Here is a 19,699-nt window from a genome sequence, read left to right on the forward strand (position 1 = left end):
TAAAGCAATGGTGGTCAAGACCAGCATTAACAATTGTGGGACAGCCAGACACTCTGTTCTCCTAACAAAAGGCAGCGCAATACTTGATCTGATTCTAATCATAAGGACAAGTCTGACAAATCCAGAATGTCCTGCATCATAGCTGGCCTAGACTCTTTATGAAGTCAGGGGCAGGAGGGGGCTGTTCTAAGGTTGGTCTAAAGACCTAACGGCCAAATTCAATGCGTGAACTTTAACTGGATCCAAGTGAAAACAAGAAAAACACCCCCACCACACAATAAAGGATCTTTTTAAAATTGTGGTTGAGTATGGACCACATGATGGATGAAGTTGTGGAATGAGAGGTGTTGTTCTCAGGTCTGGTAATGGTTTTTTATTGTACAGAACAGTGAATGGTCCTCAAAGTATGGTCCACAGACTACTGGGAGATCCCCAAAACCTTTCAGGGGTTTCCTGGAATGCTTTAAGGTCCATAAGGTCAAAACATTTTTAATAACAATAATGAAAAGACATTTGCCTTTTTCACTGTGTTGAATTTGCACTGATGGTGCAAAAGCAATGAAATTAACTTCTGCTGGTGCCTTTGTACAAATCAAGGATGTGGCACCAAACTCACCAGTAGTCACTGTATTTATTCTTCATCATGATGCAGTAGGGAAAATGCCTGTTTCATTTAAGAATGCCATGGATGATACGGTGAAAATCATCTACTTTATTAAAAATCAACCCTTGAGTACAGGTGTTTTTAATATTTTGTGATGACATAGGAAGTATGCATAAAGTACTGATGTACACCAAAGTATGACGACTGTCTTGAGGAAAAGCAATTGTGTCATTGAGTTGTGTGCTGATTATCCACTTTTTTTTTTCATGGACCACTGTTATTTGAATGAATGCCAAACTATGGTTATTCAAATTTGGGTATCTGGCAAGTGTTTTCTAGAAAATGAATGAAATGAGCCCATTACTTCAAGAAAAGCAAATAGTGTTTGTTGCCAATGACAAAATTTAAGATTACAAGCAAAAATTAGAATTTTGGAAAATCTGTATCCACCACCATGAACTTGACAGTGTCCCAACACTTAAATGATGGTGATATTAGAAGATTGGTATTTAACTCGGTGAAGAACCAATCATTTCCAAATGACCAATGCCTGAAGCTACAAAGTCATACACGGATAAAAGGTCCATTTAAAGTATAAGATAGATCGGCCTTTTAAATTAGGTTTCAGATTCCACATTGCAATTAATCTTGACATAAAAGAGACTTGCAATAACTTATGATGCCCTCTTCTCACCATTTGGCGGGGGTAAGGGGGTAGGAGTGTGGTTCTGTAATATGTAGCTATTTTTAGTAAAATACATGGTATTTATTTTAACATGTAATGAGTTTGTTTGTTTTTTTTAATTAATCAACAAACACGTATTTCAAAATGTCTACATTTAATTTTTAATAGGGTAAATGTTAAAAGATATTAAGCCACATAAACAGAAGTTTTGGGGATCCTCAATTTTTTTAGAGTGTAAAGTGGTCCTGAAACTAACAAGTTTGAGAACCACTGGTGTAAGAGGATAATCTTGTCCTTGAGTGACCTGCTCAAGTTTTTGGGATAAAGCGGCATGACATCTGCAACCTACTTTCAGATGGTTAAGCAAGAGGGAAATACATGTATTTATGGTGAGAGAGATGGAGTGGGTATGACAAGGTAAGAATAATACAGATTTTCATGGTTATTTTCCTTTTGACTATTTCTGTGGGATTCAAAGTTTTCAAATAAAAATGTAATCAATTTAAAGAATTTTAAAAGACATATTGCTATACTCTATCAATGTAAGGGTACCTTATAGGCCAAAGACCAAGTAAAACTGGATCCTCAGAAAGGTAAATTAAGGGCACTTGCTGAACTGAAATGTTGAGCTTCCAGTTACAAGGTTTAATGGGGTGTCAACTACAGGAGACAAAGTCTAAGGCAACACTTCTGAAACTTCAGCCTGCATAAGAAGGCCTGAAGAGCTTATTAGTACACAGATTCCTGGGTCCCACCAGCAGATATTTTCCTGTGGGGCAGCAGGGCAGAAGCTGGGAATTTAGAGTTCTAATAAGTTCCCAGGTAATGTGATGTTGGGGGTTCTCAGATCACATTGTGAGTAACACAGCACAGGGCAACGCTCCGTAAAGCCTGGATACTGTTAGAGATTAAACCTTGTCCCTCAAGAAAATACACTGAGGTTCTGACCCCCAATACCTGTGAATGTCACCTTACTTGGAAATAGGGTCAATTGCAACCGCAATCAAGTAAAGATGAGGTCATTACACTGGGCCTTAATCCAGTATAAATAGTGTCCTTATGAGAAGCGGAAAAGGGACACGGACACAGGGAGAAAAGCATGTGACAACGGAAGGAGAAACAGTAAGGATGCATTTACAAGCCAAGGAAGGCCAAGGATTGCCAACGACCACCAGACCCTAAGGGAGTCAAGGACGGTGTTCTATAGAAACTTCAGAGTGAGCATAGCCTTCCAACGCATTGACTCTGGACTTTTAGCCTCCAGAACTGTGAGAAATAAATTTCTGTTGTTTTAAGCTACCCTGTTTGTGGTACTTTGTTACAACAGCCCTAGGAACCTAGTACAGACTCCAAAGAAGTACACCATCAGTAAAAAAGTAACCTAAGATAAGCCTGCTGCCAAGCCTGAAGGTAGGGAAAAGGGAAATGCTCATTCCTTAGCCATGACAGTAGGTGGAAAGAAAACAGTATTTCCTGAGACTCGGTACCCACTAGCCTTCCCTCACACAAGTTTGCAGTCCAAATTTACACTACCCAAGTGGTCAAATAAAAAAAATCACAAGAATTTACCTTCTAGTAGTCTAATATTGGTAGTGTCGCTAGACACCCAGCAGAAGCCAACGTAAATCTCTGGAGGAACCTACCTTTAACCCAGGTTTCCAAGATATAAGCTCACTGTCAAATAAATAAATAAGTAAATAATTTTTAAATTGGAAAGTATACAATGTACCTTGATTGAGAGCCAACAGAAGCAAGGGACCATTGATTCAAAGAGTTCAGATACTAGAATTATCAGAGTCAGAATATGAAATAAATATTTAATATATTAAAGGGATAAAATTTAAAATATGTGGAAGGAACAGATACCACAAAATATGATTCATTTTAAAATAGAACTAAATAAAATTTCTAAAATATAATAGGAATTTAAAAATCAATGACTACTTTCAGCAGCTAATTAGATACAGCTAAGGAGACAGACATCAAAATTATGAATATAAACAGTAGAAACAGAAAGGGACTCAGAAATAAGAAATGAAAAGATATGGAAGATGGAGTAAGAACATCTAACATACATCTAATGAGAGTGTTACAAGGAGAGGAAAAAAGAAGTGTGGTGCAGAAACAATATTAAAACTATCAACAAATTTTTTAAATGATGCAATTTTACATTTATTAAACTACAGTTCAAAGCACAAATTTACACATTCTTTTTTTTTAAATATATCTTTATTGATTTCAGAGAGAGGAAAGGAGAGGGAGAGAGAGAGATAGAAACATCAATGATGAGAGAGTCATTGATCAAGCCCGCAACCCGGGCATGTGCCCTGACCGGGAATCGAACCCCAATCGCCTGGATCCTAGGTCGACGCTCAACCGCTGAGCCACACCCAGCCGGGCTTACACATTCTAAACACACTAAACAGGCCCTGGCTGGGTAGCTCAGTTGGTTAGAGCATTGTCCTGATACACCAAGGTTTCGGGTTCAATACCCGGTCAGGGCACATATAAGAATCAACCAATAATGCATAAATAAGTGGAACAAGTCGATGTTTCTCTCTCTCTCCCTTTTCCTCTCCCTCTTTCTCTCTCTAAAAAAAAAAAAAATTAAAAATTAAATAAAAATAAAAAATCAATCTATAAATCAATCAACCAATACACTAAACATATTTAATGAAGTCACACTGGTCTTCCACTGACATTTCATATATCTGAGTGAAAGACATTAACTTTATAAGACTTTTAAACACAAATCATCAGTATAAAAACTGTGTACTTGCATGTAAATGATTTAATAGGGAACCCAACAAATTTGGAAAATTACTAAAATAAATGAACTCCTAAGCTAATACTGACTCAAGGGAACAGAGGAAATATATAACCATTAAAGAAATCAACTTAGTAGTTTAAAATCTTGCCACAGAAAAAGCACCTGGCCCTGATGATTTTACTGGCAAGTTCATCTATTTTAGATGCAAGAAAGAAATCTCATCTTACACAAACTATTCCAGAGAACAGGAAAAGAAGGTACACTCCAACTTAGTTTATGAGATGATTATAATCTTTTTTAAAAATATGTTTTTATTGATTTCAGAGAGAGGAAGGGAGAAGGAGAGGGGGGGAGAGAGAGAGAAACATCAACGATGAGAGATGCATTCATCGGCTGCCTCCTGCATGCTCCCTACTGGGGATCGAGCCCAAAACCCAGGCATGTGCCCTGACCGGGAATCAAACCATGACCTTCTGGTTCATAGGTCGACTCTCAACCACTGAGCCACCCCAACCAGACAAGACAAGCATAATCTTGATACAAAAACCAGAGAAGGACAATACAACCAATACCCCTCACAAACATAGCTTTGAAAATAACTAAATGTTAACAAATTGAATCTAGGATTGTTCCAATAATAAAAAATAAATATAACTATATGACCACATTGGGTTTCTCCAAGAAGGCAAAGTTGGCTAACTGTAAACTAATACAATTTACCACTTAATAAAGTAAAGGGAAAAAGATGTTATAATCTCAACGAATGTCTTATATAACATACCACCTCATTTATTATAAAAACTCTTAGCAAACTAGGAAGAGAAACCATGTTTATAGATTGGAACACTTGATATCTTAAGAGCATCAGTTTTCTATTGTCCATACAATCAAACTGCCTACAGGTTTTTTGGTGAGTGTGTGCATGTGTGGTAACACATAATTCCTAGATAACTCTAAACTTGTATCTGGAAGAGAAAAGCACTGAGGCACTTTTGAAAGTGGGGGGAATTGCACGCCAGACATTAAGAATTTTCATAAAGCTATGGTAATTAAGACAGTGGTACCACTGCAGACAAACCGTCCAATAAAACAAAATCAAGAGCCCTGAAACAGACTCAGACATCTATGGAAACTTAATTTATGACAGGACTGAGCATTGCAAATCTAAAGAGAAAGGATAAACTCTATAAAAAATGGTGCTAGGAAAACTGGTTTTTCTTATGAAAAAATTCTGGAGTCCTACTTCACATCATTTACAAAAATATCACCTCAAGATAAATTAAGAAACTACATTGAATTGCAAAAGCTATAGAACTGCTAGGAGAAATACAGGAGAATGTCTTCATGATTTTCAGGCAGGTAAGGTTTTCCTAGGGCACAAAAAATATAAACCATAAGTGAAAAGGTTAATAAATCCATTGCATTAATATTAAGAACTTCTGTTCGTCAAAATATACCATAAAGAAAGTGAAAAAATAAGCCACACACTCAGAGAAGACATTTATAACACATAAGTAACAGGATTATCATCCAGAATATTTGAAGAACTCCTACAAATCAGTAAGATAAGTACAAGAGAAAAATTGGCAAGACCTGAACAGGCTCTTCAGAGAACAGAAAACACAAACGAGCAATAAACATATGAAAAATGCTTAATCTCATTCAAATTCAGGGAAATGCAAATTAAAACTATTTTATACCCATCAGACTGGCAAAAATTCTAAACTGACAATATCAAGTGATGGTAAAGACACAGTGCAACTGAAATTGTGTATTTTGCTGCAAGCAAACCATTTTTTGGGGGGGGGGGGCTTAACATAATGACAATATTTATTTTGCTCACAAATTTGTGTTTTGGATAGAGCTTGGTGGAGACATCACATCTCTGCTCCCATGGTGTCAGTACGAGCAGGAAAACCATTTTGGAAAACAATTTATGAAGAACAAAATGTGGTGAGGGACTTGCAAGGCCAGCTATCAAGAACTTTCAGAGTTATGATAATTAATACAATGTGGTCCTGATACAAGGTCAGACAAACTGATTACTGGAACAGACTAAAGAGCCCAGAAACAGACCCACACATCCATGGAAACTTCATTTATCTTATTTGGTCAAGTGAAAGATACATACACCCTATGCCTCAGCCATTCCATTCCTTTTAAATTTGTGAACAGGTGCACCAGGAAACACATACAAATAAGAATGTTCATTGCAGAACTCTTTAAGAGCAAAAGAGAAAAACAAAAATCTAGAAATAACCCAAATGTCCATAAACGGCGGTATATTGATACGATGTGCTATTTCTTAAACTGAGTGGTTAGGGTATTATCATGCATTATACCCTAATCACTTCTTTGTTGTCTTTTCTATTGACTTGTGTAATCTGAAAAAAATAAATACCTACCAAGAAGGACTCCTGGTGGCTAACTGGGCTCAAATTTTAAAACAGAGCCTAGTAGCCATTTCCAAATAGGGGTCTCTCCCACAAGCCAGGGTTTAGGGAGAAGCCTGCACTAAACTGCCTGCCCTCTGCAATGATCTGCCTGCCTGTACTGCGTTCCTATCTGAGCCAGCCCTTCATAAAGGAGTTCTTGGAACCCTATTTCAAATATAGGATGGAGACTTTCCCCATCCAATGGGAGCTGAGCAACTATATCACCATTAGCATATTCACCACCAACCAATCAGAGCAGCTCCATTCTGACCAACCAGAACAGTGCTTTTTTGGACCAATCAAACTGTGACGATTTGGTCTTCATTTGCATGTGGACAGACCAATCAGAGACCAGAGGCAGGACTCTCCCTATATATCTCAGCTCCCCTATGGCTGGGGGAGCGCACGTCACCTCTCTCCTGAGATTTTAATTTCAGTACTTTTTTACTTTTAGAATTGATTTTTTTGCTCAAGGGCCCATTCCTCTGCCCACTTCACCCCAGGATCTGTCATCTTATAATTTCAATTCTTTTCTTTATCTTTTTCATTTTAAAAATACTTATGCTAAGGTCTCTAAGTGATATTTATATATTCTGTATATAAAATATTTATGTTATGTAACATTTATATATAATATATAATAATATATGCATGTTACTTAGTTTTAGGGGGTGGGGCTAATCCTGCTGCCTGTAGTGTTTGTTATCTCATGCTTATGGGGCTTGCTACCTTGTGTGTTTTATAACTCTGGAATGTGAATTCATGTTCTTTGGGGCTAATTTCATCTGATATGTATTGAGACCTTTGAGAGAGACTGGAGTAATTCCTGCCAGATGCCCCTGGAGTTAACAATGGCGCAGAACAAACTTTTATGTTAATCTCTCAGCTGAGGGTACTCAGACCATGCAGGATGTGTTCATTTAAACCCTAAACCCATATGAGAACAGATCCATGGACAGTTTCAAATCCCCAAGGGAGATTTCCTCCCATCAAGAACCCAGAGCAAGACAGACAGGCTTTCCTGCCATCTCTCCACGCTTGTGGGTCTACCCTTCTACTCAGGACACCCTTCTAGTCAGGGCAGGTAAGGAATAGCCCTTCAGGTCTCAGCTTTATGCAGACTTTCAGCTCTGATTTACTAGTTCCGTAGGCCCAAGGCCCCTCCTTTCTCCAAGGGGATTTTAAAACCAAGCTGGGCCAATCCTCCAGCTTGGTATTCTAAAGACGGCTGCAAATTATGTGCTACCCCTCCCACTGATAGCAGGGGCCTCCCTCCTCTCAAATTTCTGATAGCCTTAGTGACTTGCTTGGCCAATAGAATGCAGCATAAGTGTCCTCCTGGGGCTTCCAAGACCAGGTCATAAAAAGTCTTGCAGTTTCTACTGATGCTTCTTGGACACTCACTCTTGAAGAAATTTGACTATCCTGAGGCCTCCAAGCTAGAGAATTCACGTGGGAAGACCATGTGGAGAAGACCTGGGACACATAAAAAGAAACAGATGCCCAGCCTGCCACTGCCATTTTCCCCATCCTCGTTGAGACCCGGACATCACGGAGCAGAGATGAGCTTAGTGTGCTGTGTCCTGTCCAAATCCCTGACCCACAGTGCCAGGGGTGATAACAAAATGGCTGTGTTTTAGCTAGAATTCAGGGTAGTCTGTAAGGCAGCTGCTGCAGCACTGGTCTGCACCCTTGCAAAATGATTCCATCTCTCTTTTGTCTCCTGGCAAATTGTCTTATACTTAAAAGCTCAACTATGCATTTTAAGGGGTTCGCTGTTACATTTTACCTGAAAATTTGAGAAGCTTTAAAGTTCAGTTTTATTGTGGGAGGGCTTTAAGACTACATTGTCAGCCTTAGCTGGCTTTGTTCGGTGGTTAGAACATCAGCCCGTGGACTGGAGGGTCCTAGGTTCAATATCAGCCAAGGGCACAAACCTCGGTTGGAGGCTCAATCCCTGGCTCCAGTCGGGGGTGCGTGTGGGAGGCAGCCAATTGATGTCTCTCTCTCACACTGATGTTTCTCTCTCTCTCCCTTCCATGTTCTATAAAAAGCAATGGAAAAAATATCCTGCGGTAGGGATAAAAAAAAAAAAAAAAGACTATACTGTCAGTATAGAGATCAAATCTTTCATTTTACGGATGAAAAAATTGAGGCTTAGAGAGTTAGGGTATTTGCCATGATCACAAATCAAGGTTCTACAAACCCAGTATTTAAAAAGAATCTTCTAAGCCTAAAGGGAATACTAAGTCATCATTCATTCTACAAATTTTTTAAACACCTACTATGAATTTAGAACTGCTCTAGGCACTGAGAAAACAGCTGTGAACAGGATCAAGTCTCAAAAGTCACGGAGCTCAAACCCTCACGGAGAGAGACCATAAACAAGTATGCAAATGAACTAAAAGCTTAGTTTCAGGGAATGATGGGGGATAGAGTGGTGGGTGTGGCGTATTTTGGAGGAAGTGGCCAGAAAGGCCTCTCCTGAAAAGGTGGCATGTGAGCAGAGACCCACATGGAAAGAGGAAAAGGGCCATGACTACCTGGGGGGGGGGGGGGGGGGGGGAGGGTCCAGGCAGAGAAAACAGTGAGTTGGTCCTCCCCTAGGAACAATGAGGGTGATGTTGCTGAGGGAGGGAGGGGAGAGCAATACAAAGTGAGGTTGGGGAGGGGGCAGGGGCCAGGCCTTGCTCAATCTTGAGGATGGTAAGGAGTCTGAATTTTACTTAGTGTGACACAAGGTCTCTGGACAGTTTTAAAATAGCAGGTGAAAGGTATGATCTATCCTACATTTTAAACAAATCACTGGAGGGACAGGAGTAGGAGCAGGGGAACAATTAGGAGGGTTTTGAAATGGTCCCGGAGAGCAGTAATGTGGGTCTGGAACAGGGTGGTGTCAGTGGAGGTGGGAGTCAGTTGGATGGAGGAAGATTTTGAAGGTATTGCTTAGCGGACTTGCTGGTAAGACTGAATTCCACAGCTCACGGGGCCTGACCTGAAGAGCATATAGGTCCTGCTGAATCCTGAGTCTTCCTCAGGATGGACATATGGGGACCAGTGGTTCTCAGCCTCACATTCTCATAAGTAAAGTCCTTTCATGATTCTGTAAATGCACCCTGAGTCCCCAGCATCAGTTGTTTCACCGCGCCTCTTTCTCTAGGTGGGTTGTATCCCACTCTCAATAGCATGACCCTCTCAGCTCAATATTCTGTCTGACAAGCGTTACTTTGATAGTCTAAACCCCAACTGAGGTCAAACTACATTTTACAAGATCACAATCAGGCAGCCCATCTGTGAAAGGCTCTTGGTTGGACATTGGGTTGGGGGAGTCCAATTATGCCACTCAGAACTTACAAAAATAAAAAGTCAGGGTTGGAACTTCTCAGAGAGAGAGGCTCATCAGCCATTGATGGGAACCTTAGGCAAGTCCATAGCTTTTCATTTCACAGGGGCAATAATGGCACCTGACTCAGTACTTCTCATACTTCACAGGGATCTTTCACTAGGTCACAGGTGGGGCCTGGGACTCTGCGTCCCTGACTAGCTCCTGGTGATGCCAGCGTTGCTGGTACACAGACTACAATTTGAATAGCAAGGTCCTGACTCATTTGTGACCCAACACGTACTCACTGGGCGCCTACTACACCTGAAGGGCTGTGAGGGAGACAAATAAACAGACATGGTCCTTAAGACAGGAAAAATGCACAAACCACCTCATCACGAGGTACAAACTGACTGTGCCACTCAGAAGACCCAGCAGACAGAAATCATTCTTCAGTTAGGGGGCCCAAGGGAGGCTTCACGGAGACAGATGAGACCAACACATAGAATATAATGAAAATCATAGGGCATCTTCACGGGCTTAGCCATGGAACTGCATCCGTTCTTTACAACTGCTCGCCCGGCCGGGCGTGGCTCAGAGGTTGAGCGACGACATAGGATCCAGGCGATCAGGGTTCGATTCCCGGTCAGGGCACATGCCCGGGTTGCCGGCTTGAGCAATGACTCTCTCATCATTGATGTTTCTATCTCTCTCTCTCCCTCTCCTTTCCTCTCTCTGAAATCAATAAAGATATATTTAAAAAAAAATTTACAACTGCTCATTTCTTCTCAAGATTAAAACCTCCTTTTTAAACTCTCAAACAGAATAAAGAAAAGGGGTCAAAGGGGAGTGAGAGATTTTTCTAATGTAAAAAGGTAAAGGAGTTTGTTAGGACTCTCCCAGTGGTAAGAGGGGGGAAAAAATCCCATTTTACACTAACTTTAGCCAAAAAAAAAAAAAAAAGACATTTAGATGTTTGCAAGGCTGGCTAGGACTCATTCATTCACCATATATGGTGGTCACTGGGGCTGTTCACAAATATTTAGTAAAACTGCATTATCTACCCACTTAAATCCAGGCTTGCTCATTATGATTTTCTTTGCCAATGAAATGTGAACAGAAATGACATGTGTCACTTCTAGTTAGAGTATTTAAGAGACAGTGCATGAGTCCCATTTTTCTTTCCCTGCCCCAAGGAATCCTGCTGCCTTGTGTGGCAATGAGAGCACCCTAAGAGGGCCTAAGATAAAGGGGACTCCGTCAGCCTGGGATTCCAGTGATTGCAATGAGCAGTGTGTCTCTGCCAACCCACAGTGAATGGGCAGGTAAAGCAAGAAATAAACCTTTGCTGTCTTCAGCCACTGGGATCTGGGAGTTGTTACTGCAGCATAACCTAGTCCATCCTCACCACTATACCACATATTTAATAATCCAAGCTCTACTCAAGGATTTCCTTCTAGAACATGGGACAGCTCAAGGCATCAAAGGAGAAGTGGCAGGAGCTGGGGCCTGAGTAACTAGAATCAAGACTTACGCCGGCTTCCTTCTCTCTCTGCCTATGTCTCATCTCTGTTTATCTCTGCTCTGTCATACTCAACCCTTTTGTCTACAGGCCTTCTCCATGTGCCAGGGTGTTTAGCCACCAGCAGCCCCACTGTCACATCTTCCCAGCTCTGGGTTCTGTAGGCAAAGCTATCCTCTCCAACATCAAATCACGAAACCCTAGGGAAAGGCCTAGTGACTCAGTCTGGGCCGCGTGTCCACCTCCGGACCAATCTCTGTGCCCAGAGAAATGTGTAGCTAGGCCTGGGTCACATGCCCACTCCTTTGGCTGAATGGCAGGAGGGAGGATGGGGTATGTTACCAGAAGGAAATGGGAAACTTGTTCTGAAGCTCAAAGTACCATCTGCAGACCCATACAAGTTGGTAAGAAAGATGTGAATGCATTACTACACAAGAGAAAGCCAAGGAAGAATTTAACTGAGCTGAGACTGGTGAAAGACAAAGGAAAAAGGGGGGATGTGGTATATGCATGACTGTCCTAAAAGAGGCGGACTAGAGACCCTAGGCTGGACAGCTCCCTACGCTGGCATCAAGGAGGAACGACCTGCCAGGTGACGAACAAGACCTGGTGGGGGCGAATGTGAGGAGGAGATGCTAACTCGGAAAGGATGCTGCTCTCTGTTCACCAATTTAGGGAAGTGCGCAGAACTCTGACAGAAGTACAGATCTTCTCTGATTGGAGCAGGTTAAGCCTGGGAGAGCAAATACTGAACCAACACGTGTGCCCCCATGGCCATCTTGCCTACACAAATCGCTCGGGGGACTCCTCTACAGAGCCCAACCCAGCTTCCTACCATCCTCAGGACAGTGTCCCAGCAGCCTCCTCTCAATCATGAGATGAAACTCACTTGTCATCCCTGGTCTAGGTACACACGCATGCATGAAGGCCTACACCAGACTACCTGTCAAGATTCCTTCAGATGCCCTTATTGTGTGCCAGATATTTGGTCCTTTATCTATATTTCCTTTTTCTCTATAATCTCAGGAAAGCCCCTGGGTATGACTGAAAAAAACCTAAAGAGGAAACAATGTGCTTCTGTATGAAGACAGATGAGATGTGCAAGTTCAGAACAAGCTATATATCTGTCTTCCATTCCGTCAGGGCCTTCCCATGGCCCAGGAGTGAAAAAACATCCTCCCAGACCAAATGCAAACCCCCTTACCTCTTGTTGGTTCTCAGAAAAATTCCCACAGACACCAAGAATCCTGGTAACCGGATGCACATGTGTGTGGCTCATCCTTGGCAGTGAAATCCCAAAGGTGCCACATACAGCGACTACTGCGTGGCCAAGTCTTCACTTGCCCCAGCCTCTTGAACCCCCTTAGAAAACACACAAACACAACACGTGTACACAACAAAGTGACAGCCTCACCAGGTGGCCACAGAGGGCCTGCCATCCTTCTCTTGTTCTTCCCAGGGCTCTTCCTCTCTTCAAATGATACACACCCCAAAGAAGCTAGTCCTCATTCCAGCAGGAAGGGGGGCACTGAGCCAGGAACGACCAGGTGAGACCCTCACTTGTCAGCTAACCTTCAAATAAGACACAGCAGGAAGAAGTATGCAAAGGCTACTTCCCAGCAGGTAGGCGAGATTCCTAAGCACAGAGAGGGCAGGGAAATCCAAGCTGGTATTTTTCATTTCCTTAAGGATACTCCTCCTGCTTACAAACAAAAACAATGCACTGGGGCCAGCAGGAGCACTGCTCTTAAAACTAATAGTCTTGCCCGGCCGGGGGTGGCTCTGCGGTTGAGCGTTGACCTAGGATCCAGGCGATCGGGGTTTGATTCCCGGTCAGGGCACATGCCCAGGTTGCGGGCTCGATCAATGACTCTCATCATTAATGTTTCTATCTCTCTCTCTCCCTCTCCTTTCCTCTCTCTGAAATCAATAAAGATATATATTTTTAAAAACACAAAACTAATAGTCTTAATAAGACCTCCCAGGTAATGCTGGCCAACACTCTGGTCTCACACACAGGGAGCTGGGCCCCAGGGCGGGTTGGCCTTAGGACTGTGATGTTGAGTCAGACCGGCGCTAAGGACAGAATCCAACTATGCTTCCAGCCTAACATCTTTCCTCTCAGAAATCAACTCAAACATTTACCCAGCTCCTACCCCGTACCACACCACATGCCAGGAAATAACTCCTCAACCACCCCAAACCCTCCATTAACAGGATCATTTTTCTACATTCCATTCTTCAAAAGCAGGCCCCAAGAAAAGGCAAGCTTATGTTTAAGAAGTTATGGTCTTTTCTTTTCTTTCCCACTTGTTTTGCAATAGTTGGGGAACATCTTGAGGACAACCCACATTCCTTCCAGTCTCCTCTACTTGTACATTGCTGATCCGGGGCACACAGACTTCATGCTCCAACCTTAGTCCCAGCCCTTAGCCAGATCTTCATCCACCAAACTAAGATTCTTTTAAATATTAGACTGTACTTTCTAAAAACTAACATTTTTTTAAAGATGTCAATGTGGAAATAAGTTTTTTTTCTGCACAGCTATCAGTTATTTAGAAAATCTGTTGAAGTAGGACTCTCTTTTCCCCCAGGTAGTGAACTGGAGTTTTTGTCTACTAACCCCAGCAGTGGTGGGATGCTCTGATCTAGCATTCTGGGCCTTGGCCAAAATTCTGTCCTGAGACAATGAGGCAACACCTGCTCCTTGGAATAACTGCTTTAAAACAGAGCATTCTCCCAAGACGGCACAGGGCAACCTCTGTGTGCCCCGCCAGTGCACATGAACATACTCTTCCCAGTTGAAATTCATTCCTGCCTCGGTCTTGAATTGTTTGTATTTTGTGTGTGCATGTGTGTGTATGTAAGGATTTTTTCCCCCATTGATTTTTAGAGAGAGTGGAAGGGGTGGGGTGGGGTTGAGGGGAAAGAGAGAGACAGCAATGTGAGAGAGACACATTGACTGGTTGCCTCCCGCAAGTGCCCCGATCAGGACCAAGGATCGAACCTGCAACCTAGGTACGTACCCCTGACCAGGAATTGAACCGAGACCCTACGGCGTGCAGGCCAATGCTCTACCACTTAGCCATACTGGCCAGGGTAACAAAGTATTTTAAAGAAGGCAAGCAGCCCAGTCCTAAACGAGCTTCCATGTTCCATGCAGATATCAACCAGGTTCTAACAAGGCTAACCTTGCCAGTGCACTATCTCTTCCTTAATTCTTCCTAGGCTGAGCCAAGGGCATTATGAGGAAGACAGCTGGCAAGAAAGCAGCATCTTATACTGGTCTTCGCTCCAAGATCTTTGCCCAGTGGGCACAAGCCTGTCCTGATGCTTGCTGACTTCCATCTCCTGAGGATAACACTGGCTGACTCCTCTGCTTATCCCAGGACCTCTGATTTCCTTCAACACAATCAACCTTCACCGAGTGCACTCAGGTGCTAGGTGCTTCAAAAAAGAGCCTTGTAAGGGGGCGAAGGGACGAGAGGGAAATGAGCAACAATCACTGACCTAAAAACACTCACAGCCAATGACGACACAGACACCCACAACACCAAATGGCTGTCCCTGGATGCCATCTAGTCTTGAGGCCTCTGGTTAGAAGGATGACACTCCTCTCCATCCTCAGAACACAGTGCTAGGTCTTCCTTAAATGTTCTTTGATGGAGCAGAGGCTTATAAAACCATGAAAAAGTTGCTTACAGAAAATGGGACTTGTGAACAAAAATCATAGGGCTCCATACCAGAGGTCTTGGGAGCTTGAAAGAGATCAATTTAGGGCTACTGTCAAGGCCAGGCAGAAGTGGAGAGGGTACCAGACCAAAACTTCAGAGCCTGTTCTTTACCAGCTGGACCAAAACTTCAGAGCCTGTTCTTTACCAGCTCACCTCGTGTCCTTGGGCAAGGCACATTCCCTCTGCAGTTTTAGAGAGGGGATGGCAGGAGTAGGAAGTTTTATTAGTAGTAAAACCATATATTCTGCAAATTCTATTTTATCTAGAAGCCCAATATATAAAAGAAAAGGGGAGTTGCTTGTGGTGACTCAGGGCTGGGGAGCCCAGAGCAGGGTGGCCCTCAGGGAAGCCAGTTTAAAAACCACTGGGGTAGATTAAGTCTAAGAGCCTCTTCCGGAACTCTTACACCCTCTCAGGTACCGGACAGAAGAAGAAATCATCATTAATTTACTGTTCTTCCTGGTGCTTGGCAATTTATATATATATTGTGTCATTGAAATATCTGCGCAGAAACATGAAGTGAACTAGCCTGTGAACTAGGATCTCTTGTGAACTGTGATTTGTTGGCACGAAGCAGAACTGGGATTTGAACCAAGGGTTTTGTGACTCTTAAAGCAGTATCCCTACGCCTTGCTAAGAGGAATATGTAATTTAGGCTGAGTCCATAATTTCCATCAATCATAAATATAAACATGCATATGGGAAAAACATCTTGGAGAATATACCTCTCAAAATCATCATTAGCTATCTTTGTGTTATTTCCTAATTTTCCTATTATGAACAGGTATTATTTACGAGAAACAGCTACTGCTTATTAAAGTCTTTTGTTCTTGTTAATCCTCAGTGAAGATATTTTTTTCCATTGATTTTTAGAGAGAGTGGAAGGGAGGGGGAAAGAGAGAGAGAAAGAGCAAGAAACATCAATGTGAAAGATAATGGATCAGTTGCCTCCCGATGAACCTGCAACCCAGGTATGTGCCCTTCACTGGGAATCGAACCCAAAACCCTTCTGCACGTGTGCCGACGCTCTGACCAGGGAGCAACAGCAGCCAGGGCTATAGCGGTTTTATTATTTATTTATTTATTTATTTATTTATTGGTTGTCAAATGAACTTTAATAGAAACATTCTCCTTTGTAGTTCTTAACTAGCTGGGCATTCCACTGCACCACTGTTGATGTCATCTATGATGTCATGAGGGTGGCGGCCATCAACATTGCAGCCCACAGACTGGGCAGTCCCTAGGATCTCTTTAATGGTTCCAGAGAGTTCTCTAGCTAAAGATCGGTGCCGCATCTGTTGGGCAATGTTGACAATCTCATCAAATATGATATTTCCACTGCTTAACGTTCTTTTGCTTCTTCCTATCTCTTGGCGGTTCTTTGAGGGCTTTGATGGTCAGGGCAGAGGCAGAAGGCACTACCTCAATCTGGGCCTTTCTGTTCTGAATGGTCAGTTTCACTGTAATCCTCAGACCCTTCCAATCACTGGTTGCTTTGGCGATGTCATCAACCTTTTTTGGAGACAGGCCCAGGGGGCTGATCTTGGGGGCCAGGGCAGCCGTGGCACCCACTTCCCCGCTGGTGCACCTTAGGTACACGACTTTGATCTCGTTGGGGTCGAGCTTTCCGCGGCATGGTGGAGGTGGCTGGTGTCGGATGAACCCGGATTCGGGACGACCGAAGAAAGTTGCACCTGAGCCTCCTCCGAGCCGAAAGCCGAAAACTATAGTGGTTTTAATAATTCCCCACTGATGCTTCCATGTTGGGTTTCTATGGATTGGGGGGATGGTGGGGATAACAATCCGAATCCCACAAACTCTCACTTGAGAGGGCCCTAGGCTGACTTGAGGGGCAGTTCTCAGTCATTTAAGTTCTCTGAAACTCTACCTCTGGGAAGTGTGGCTGTTTTAGCAAGTAAAAGCAAGTCCCTGAGACTCCTCCCAAATATATACCTTCCTCTCCACCCTCTCAACTGCCTTGTATAGTTGGGGTGTGTGTGAATAAAATAGAAAATGGTCACATGGACCCCAGATCAGAGGCTCACACTCCCCAGCCAATAGTATCTATAGAAAGCGAGCCCTCCAGCCAGGCTGACTTAAAACTCTCCCACCCACCTGAGCCCCTCCCAGAAGCCACTGGCAAATATGAACATCACAGCACTACTTTAGGAGAGAAAATACCACCCTGAAGGCAAGACAGGCTTTGGTGAGCCATGAGGTGGGGCAAGGCGTGCCGGCTTCTTCCCTGTATTATTCATGCCAGTTCTGCCCGCAGAAATCCCTTAAATATTTAACATGCCACCTCGAGGTACAGCACAAACCCCCGGCATCGGCGACAGCTGTGGGGAGGCCTGCATGGAATGAAAGACCTGGGGCTGAGAGGCACACTCTGGCTTTGGTAGGAAAGCCCAGAACGGTGGCCAGGGGACAATGCTGAGGAAGACTTCCGAAGGCTGCCCCTGACTGCTTCTTTGAAAACCAGTCAAGAGCTGCAGGAAACGGGAGATGTTTCAAAAGGTAGGGAGCGATGATGCCTGATCAAGGGGAGTCCAGAGCCCTCTTGCCAGACAAAGAAAAAGCCTGGGGGACACCTCCCCCCACACACCCATTTCAGCAGGGGCTCTACCGAGCAGGTGTCAAAACCTGTCCCCATCAGGCGAGAATGGTTAGGGAAAGAGGAGACCTGGAACAGCCATGTCCGTCCCCAAAGGGGAGTAAATCCACCAGGGAAGGAGCTCTTTAAATGTCTACTCAGCTCTGGGGCTTGACAGAGAAAAACGGCCCCCAAGCCCACACCCAGTGACTTCACACAGGCCTCACCCCAGATGACTCTGGGCTCTCCTGCAAGGCCCGAGAGGTGCCGTCGCCACCGCCCAGGTGCCTGTCACTTGGAAATTTCCCGTAAATTCCTGGAGATGCCCGCCCGGCCCCCCTCCCCCCAACCCCCGCCAAAGGACGCGCGCGGACGCGGGGACCTGCCTTTGCCGCTGTCAATTTCAGAAACCTAAAAAGGAGTGTTTTCAACCCCATTGCGAGCCCCGCCTCCATCTCTCCACCCTGCTCCGCGCTGACCCCTCCAGGCAGCGCCCCAGGCTCGTCTGGGCTCTGCCTGTCATTTTTCGCTCCACAAAAGCCCGGCGGCCGGCGGGGCGCGGCGCCCGGCGACCCCCGCCAGCATTTCTCCCAAAGGAGACCGACGCGTGCACCGCGGCGCGCCCAGGCGGGGCGCCTGCAGACCCCACCGACCGCGGGAACAAAGCGGCAGGGGCGCCCCAGCCCCCACCCCGCCCCCGGCCCCGCCGCCCTGGCCCCGCAGGGCAGGAGCCGCGCGTCCTGCGCCGCCCGCTCGCCGGCGACCTCGGCAGCTACTGTACCTGCTAAAATTAGCGGGCCCCGGGTATTAATAGCCGCAGCGCCGGGGGCGGACGCAGCCCGGGGCCGGGGGCGGAGAAGCAGGGGAAGGAAGGGACGCGGGGAAGGAGGCCACTTACACCACCAGCCTGGAGATGATCCATGACACCATGGCGGGCGGCGGGCGGCGCGGCGGGGCGGCGGGGCGGCGGCGGGGCGGCTGCGGCTGCGGCTGCGGCGCTCCGGGCACGTCCGTTCGCGCACGGCCGCCGCCGCCAGACTGAGCGCGCCCGCCGCGCACACGGGCGCTCGCGCGTCGGCGCAGCCGCGGCGCGCGGCGGCGGCCCCAGCCCCCGGGGCTCGGGGGACCCGCGGCGATTGGGTGGCGAGCCGGTCGGGCACCCGCTTGACCCGCCCCGCCCCGCCGGCCCCCGCCCGCCGTCTGCCGCTCATTCGGGGCAGTTCTCTCCGTGCGCCCGGGGGCCCCCGCCGCTCCGGTGCAACCCAGAGGCGGCCCAGTTGGCAGGGCAGCGACCCGGGTGTCGCCCCCTCCTCGGGGCTGTGGCGTGGGGAAACTGAGGCGTGGCCCTGGACCTTGGGAATCTGTCTGCCTGGCAGTCACGCCTAAGTCAGGTACAGCGCTGGCCTCATGCGGGACTTCCCTGGATGCAGACCTGACCCCTGCAGTCTGTCCCTCACGGGACATCAGCTGCGTGAGGGACGAGCCTGGGCGTGTATCTCCCCTAATGAAAATTCTGGAGCCCCTGCATTAGCTAGCCTCCGCCTCCAAACGCACGGACACCACCATGCCCCGGGCATCCCTGGGGCTCTTCTTACCTCGGGCGTTTTGAACTTACCTGCGTGCTGTGCCCTCTTCCCTGTTCGTACCGTAGGTGCTCCGTGCATCGCCTTTTTCAGGGCTCGGATGAAAGGTCCTTCCCAGGGAAGGCCTCCCGCAGGGGCTGCTCCAGCATGGGGTGCAGCAGTTGGCCCAGAGGTGCAGCCTGGCCCGGAGGGAGCGACAGCTGCCGTTGCAGAGCACCCGTGTCCTGCTGAGCCACGTTGGACCCTTAGGCAAAAGGGGAAATAGGCATCCTGTACACATTTTTTGTTTTCTATTAAAGAAATACATCGTGCATTTATTTATCTTGATTACTGCATTTTATGCCACTCCCTTAAATTTTGCCCCTGAGGCAAGTGCCTCACTCTCCTCACCCTAGTCCTGGCCCTTATCACATGAGTCCTCGAACATTATTCCCTTAGGCTTGGAAGACCT

General features: G+C 45.5%; 1 pseudogene; it reads right to left on the minus strand.

Annotated features, from left to right (window-relative positions):
* Window positions 1-16,172: 16,172 nt before the first annotated feature.
* LOC107528625 (large ribosomal subunit protein uL11 pseudogene) lies at window positions 16,173-16,723 on the minus strand (annotated as a pseudogene).
* Between the last annotated feature and the right edge of the window lie 2,976 nt (window positions 16,724-19,699).

This window comes from Miniopterus natalensis, chromosome 13 (genome assembly GCF_054644295.1).
Source record: "Miniopterus natalensis isolate mMinNat1 chromosome 13, mMinNat1.hap1, whole genome shotgun sequence".
Lineage (NCBI taxonomy): Eukaryota > Metazoa > Chordata > Mammalia > Chiroptera > Miniopteridae > Miniopterus > Miniopterus natalensis.